Raw genomic sequence first — 6,635 nt, 5'->3', positions numbered from 1 at the left:
GTGAGTGGTTAATAAAGAGATCCAAGGAATCCAGTAGAGGGCCACACATGGAAGGCTCTTAATAAATGTGACTACCCTGTTTTCTTCTTCATCATGGTACCTTTGCCACTGAATGGCCCACTCATATCCATGTCCTTATAATAGAATTAGGACACTCCAGAGAAATCCTGATTTAATTCAGTGACTGAACATCTGCCTATTGTGTTTGAAGCAGAAATTCGAAGAATTTTACCCTAATAGATGGGCCAACTTGGTGGGGATGGAAGGGCTTACACAGGCATAAAGGGAGGCCAAGGTTAGGAGTATGGGGAAAGGAACAGGAAAGCACTAACACCTTTAGAAATGACTGCTTCTCATGCTAACAAGGTCTGGCAGGAATCTAGACAGAAGAGGCTTGCCTAAAGTTGATATTGACAAAACAAGAGCAAGAAACTTCTCTGATTCATTAGGTACCTTTCTATCATCACAAAGTCTCAAAAATGACTCACAGAATGTTAGTTCCAGAAAAGAACTTAGAGAACATTTAGAAAGCTCCTTCATTTATAGATGAGGAAACCAAAGTTCACTGGAATTAAGTCTCTTATCTGTATCCTGGGTGTGTAATTTTGTGACACTTTTAGACCCATACTAAGTAGTGGGAGAGCCCGGACTGTTTCCTTTTTCATGTGGATAAGTCCTGGTGGAATCTAGAAATAATCTAGATTAACGTCCCAAAGGACAGAAGCCAAGGGAGTGAGGCTCTGTGCTAGGTACTAGGGAGGGGCAAAGATAGTTAAGACATCAGTCCTTTAGGGTTCTTCTGGCATAGTTGGGGAGCTGAGACACACACCATGCCATAGCATAGCACAAAGCAACAATACACGGGAACTGCCCGTTGATCATGGTCACATGGATATGCTGGTGCCATTTCCCTTTCAACATCTTTGAGATCCATCTCATCATTTTTGCCCACTTTTCTCTCAAGTCCCTTACTGGAGGTGGCTTCTCCTCAGATAGCTGTACCTATTAATAGTAATACTATTTTCCAATCATAAAGGCTTGAAATATTGGAGCTAGTTTTTATTCCTGTCTTTTCCTCATCTCTAAATCTCATTAATCCCTAGGTCCTATTGATTCGATCCTTAAAATCTAACTCATCCTGTCCGAAGACACCAAGGTAGTATTCTTGATATACAGCTTTGATTTGCTTGCTCAAAATCCTTCAGGGTGCTACAGAAGAATCTGTAGAATGAATCTCCTTAGCTTAACATCTGCAGGCCCTCATGGTGTATTCCCAACTCCGCCTTCCTCCCTCAAGGCCTGTTACTCTCCTACAGGATGTTATCAACCATGTCTTTTATTTTTTGTATTTTGATTGACATTTGGGGCCTTGCTGACCCTAGAGTTAGTAAACAACTAACCCTTGAATGCTCCTCTCAAAGGCAATCCAATCAATCCAGAGCCCATAGCCTCAACCTCCTCTTCTATCAGGTTCTCATACACAGGGCCGCTCTTCCCCAGGGCCAGGTACCAAACAATTAGGGATAACTCACATGCCCCTGAGCCCACTGGAATTATTCATACTAACCAATCCTAAACCCACTTACCCTGTCTTGCCCATTCTGTCCCTTGGAAACCACGATACAGGCTCTTGCCCTGGTGTTCCCCTGTTCCCTCTGCTTCCTGACCAACTCTGATGCTTCCCTGTGTGGTCCCATGGCATGATGTGCCCCCTTCTCCTAGGATCTGTGAGTGTAACTATTTTTTCAGTAGCAGGCCTCTCTCAATCTGTTGGCCTTGCCAGACAAAATAAGAAAACCTAGACTTTAAAACAAGGTATATATATGTTCCAGAGATCTGCTTCGCAAACAGGCCCCTGATTTTCTTTGCCTGTGCTATTCCTCATTCTCAAAAAAACTCAGTCTGCCATTTTTGCATCTTACAATTCTACCCATCCTTCAATGTAATTTCACCAGCATTGGCTTGAATCACTGGTGATTTAAAGATAAGTGTGCAAGGTTCAGAGCGGTTTGTGACTTGTATCACACAGCAAGTAGAAGGCAGTATCAGACCTCGAAGCCCAGTAGGCTTTCTTTGTGCCCTTTTCGATAATTGTATTGGCTCAGGTCTTTTGAGCATATGCAACACAAACTGACCCTGGCCAACTTGAGCACAAAAAGAATTTTCTGGAAGGATGAGCTGAAGGACCAGACCCCAGGTGAAGTGGGAACAAGGGCAACTCCAGTGATGTCTTTGAATAGTCCTTCAAGATGCCAGTTTTTAATAGAACTCAGCTCAAGCCCATTCCCTTAAAGGTTCAAATACCTGGAAGAGAAAATTTGAGGGATCCTGTCTGGTGGGGTATAAGCTCTGGATCAGTCAGCTATGGTGGGGTGCATTTGGGAGAGGGCAGGGTAACAGAACACTGATGTGGTCACTGCAGGAACACATCTGTGTATTAGACAGTTTCCCAAAGGAAAAAGGAACTGTTGAGATCTGGGTATATACCCCTAACCTGAGTTCCTACACCCATCTTTCTGATATTTTAAATACTAAGTTCTCCAAATGAAATTGGGTAATAGAAGGGTTGGGTGAAAACAGCTCCAAAGCAACTTAAACATTTTAACAAAGTCACTGAATGCTTACTCTGTGCAAAGTACTATGCTAGACCCTGGGAGGGAAAGCGATGAGGTCGGAATGTGAAAATCAATAAGACCTGGCTCAGGAAAAGATAGGCATATAAATCATGACGATGCAAGGCAGGATAAAGGAAGTGATGCTCCAAAAGAAGAACAGGGTGCTATGGGGTTTTACAATATGGAGAGAGTCCTTAAAATTTCCAGAGGGAAACCAAAGAACTAAAGTCCAGATTTCCCTTCTTATTGTCACTTCATCATATGCTGGAGAAGCTATACATGACTCCACGTGGAAAGGAACACGATGTTCTTATTTCCACCTACAGCAGCCCTGCTGCCAAGTCAAACATCTGTCACCCCTTAAATGTTCATTTAGGGAAGCATCAGGTTCAGGGGGCTCATGTGCCATTGCCAAGACCCCACTTAGATGGACTGTATAAACATGGTATGTTGGAAGGAAAAAGGGAATTGCCGGAGGAGTCCTGCCTACACTCCTGTGAAGATTTCAGATGTTTGTTCCATCAGGGAAGCACTTCTGAAAATCTATGAGCACAGACAAGGAAAAAGCCCTCTAGAGTTCTCAGAGGGTTAAGGGCAGCGTCCTTTGCTGATAACACTGCTGCTGTACAACGAGAGTTTGCTACAAGTTTCCTAACTCAAGGGTTGCAGGCCCGAGGCCATGGCGTCACAACATATTTGGCTCCATCTCAGGTTGTGGTGGTGAGAGTGAGAAGAGTTTAAACATCTTGGTCCCACTGGGATTATCAAAACAACCTGGTGTTATTGAGAACACCAGGTGTACCTCTGAGTCAGGAAAGATCCACTTAGGATCTGATATAGGGGTGGGAAATGTAATGGCTTCTTCACACATGACCAATTCTTTTGGCTTTTTAGTAGGCGGTTACAGGAGGAGGCAGGGGCAAAAGGGATGCAGAGGAAGGAAAGGAAGCAGGGAGCAGGAAGATTAAGGAGGAGAGTACATATATTTGAGAACACGGGAAAGGGAATGGAAAGACTCAAGTTGTTTAGCATGGTTTTCACTATCGAAGTGGGAGGGGAAGTGAAACGGAATCATACTTAGTAATAGAGAGCGAGGAGGTAATCAGTTGAGAGAGAAAATTAACTAGTGAATTAATATTTCTGTAGACACTGTGTGTCAGGCACTGAATTTTCTTTGATGTGGGAACTTACTTAGGGACAGAGAAGCCCCCAGCATTTGTACTTACAAAGATATAGCAGACACCTCTTTACCTTTCAAACATACATAGGCTTCGTCTTTAGAATGTAGCTTTAAGTCAGGTGTTCAGCCTCCACCCCTGGGTCTGAAAGCTTAGAATGCTTTTGTTTGGAGCTTGAGAGTTGCCACTCACACACAGATGAGACACCTTCAATCTTAAAGCCACAGGCAGTATTGGGGCAGTCAAGGTGGGCAGGGATGTACTTAGGTCAGTCCTCACAGTCATGAAAAGGAAAGGCAGGGCCTCAGATGTACATTGCTGACATTTATTTCCAGGTGAGGTTGCATTAGGCTGAACTACATGAGATAGTTGTTTTTCTAGGTAAAAAAATGGTGGAATACTAATTTCATGTGGCTTAACAACATATAATATACATTCTAAATTATATATGTTAAAAGATATTACTTAGATGAAATATTTAAAAATGACCATTTTTATGAACCTTTGTCATCTTGTCATTCTTTTTAAAATATTGGTATCTTTTAAAAAAAAAAAATTGAACTGACCTAGGCCTTTCTTGACTCTGGCTAAAGCTTGGTTCTATCTTTATCTTGGGATCTCACAGAAGAGGTCTCTGTCACACATCTATATGAGCATCAAGTGCTGCTCAAAACCCAGAGCACATCTTTAGAAATGCTTCTCATGTTCAAGTGAGTGTCTTTTCCCTCAATGTTATACTTCAGCCTCATTTCTCATAGCTAACTGTCTAAATCCACATTGGTTCTCCTGTTGCATATTTTTTTTTTATCACCGTATCTGTTTGGTCATCAGACAGCTGCTCACAAATATCTTTTCTACCTATTCCAATCTTCTGTGGCCTCTCAAACCCCTCTCTGCAAACTGTTTAACTGCCTACGAAGTTTGACATTAATTCTAAATTTATTCAAGAATTCAGGCCAACATAATACCTATTTATTTAGTGCAGCTGCTATCAAAAGCCCACCTGGCTGACTGAATGTACAGATGCTGTTGTAGCAAAAAAAAAGCCTTAGTATGTATAAATCCCTGCTACCATTCTTCCTTTATTTCACTGATCTCCTTAGAAAACACAAACAAAATCATTCACTTCACTATAGTCATAGTACGTGCATATGCATATATTATTATTACGTCTGCTTATTTTTCAACAAATATTTAGAGGCCTGATTATCGGCCAGGCACTGGACATACAATGGTGCATAAAATAGACATGATTCTGGTTGTCATTAAGTTTACAGTCTAGTAAGTGATACAGATTAAGAGAATATATGCTGTTACATAGGAAAGATGAGGCTGCAGGGTGCTGTGGGAGCAGTCATTCTTTACCACAGAGTTTTGAGTGTCTCATTGTCCCAGTGCTGTTCTAGATTTTAGAGGAAGAGATGATAAATAAGTAAACTGGGAAGCCTGTATGAGGAGGCAACAGTTGAGCCCGGTACTGAACGATGAGGAGGATCTGGGAGTCGGAGAGGAAGGGTGTGTTGCACTGAAATCAAAATGAGAAGTCAAAGAAATCTTCCCAAAGGCAGTGGTTTCTGAACTGAGCCCTGAAGGTTGAAGAGTAATCTAGGTGACGGATGCTGAGGTTTGGTGACGAAGTGTTATAGGCAAGGGAATATGCAAGATATACAGGCAGGATATGCAAAAGCTCAGGGGAGAAAGAGCAGAACATGAGTTTATGACTGGAAAAGATGAGGGTGTGGTAGGTGTGGTAGATGATCACTAGCTCCCCTGGTAAAATTGTTTTAAGGACCAGTATTTTTGTGTGCCTTCTTTTCTGTTTCTTTTCTTACTGATACACTAGTCCAAACGTGTTTGGACAGGTGATAGAACATGCCAAAGGAACCCCTGCCATCTGGTGGACAGATAGGACATCAAAATGTGTAGAAAACTGGCATTGCTACTCTAAGGGTGATAGCATCCCAGATTTTGGCAATTTTCCATTCAACAGTTTAAAATCCCTGATGTGCTTAAAAAAAAAGTTAAGGAAGAAATATGTATGAGTATTCTCAGGCCATGCTCCCCTATGGGGGGGGGGAGATGAATGGAAACTAGAGGAAGAAGGGAAGAAAAATAATTAGTACTGTGTTAACACCATAGTTAGGGAGCATGCTCTCATTTATTCCTCCAAACGATGAGGCAGGCATACAAAACTCATTTTGTAGTTGAGGAAACCGAGGCTCACAGTACAGGGAAGAGCCAACCTGGGCTGACTCCTTCATGTTATGCTGCCTGTAATTGGGGTTTATTTTTAATCGACAAAGGATGAGTAAGGGGCATTAATTCCCCAGTTGTTATGTTTATACTTTTAAGTGTGAGAATCGCAATGAAAATGCATAAGGCCCCATTCAGGGCTCAAAGGACATTGGAAGACTCTCCATTTTATTCAATAACATACGTATCAGCTGGTTCCCAAAGCACAGAGAGCCTCAAATGCCACGTTATAATGGACATATTTGCAGAGCTAAAAAATTGGAATGCATTTCTAACAATTTCACACTTCTAATTGAGAAATTCTTCAAAATGCAATTTGGATGCAGAAATGTTGGAATTCTCAGAACACATCAACGAGAACTGACATTTGGGAATTGAAGCTGTGTCAGAAAAATCCAAGATGAATAGGGTCCTGCATGTATGAAGATGAATGGTGTTGGCAAAGCACAGTCAAGTGTAATCCTTTCCCATAGTACTTTATACATACTTACGAGTCCTTAAAACAAATTGATTTTTTTGATTATGATGCTTGGCACAGAGTAGGAGCTAAAAACATGAATATGATCATCATGAAATTTTTGCTCACTTG

The sequence above is a fragment of the Pteropus medius genome, unplaced genomic scaffold (genome assembly GCF_902729225.1).
Source record: "Pteropus medius unplaced genomic scaffold, Ma_sr-lr_union100, whole genome shotgun sequence".
Classification (NCBI taxonomy): domain Eukaryota; kingdom Metazoa; phylum Chordata; class Mammalia; order Chiroptera; family Pteropodidae; genus Pteropus; species Pteropus medius.
Note: the sequence above shows the minus strand (reverse complement) of the source record.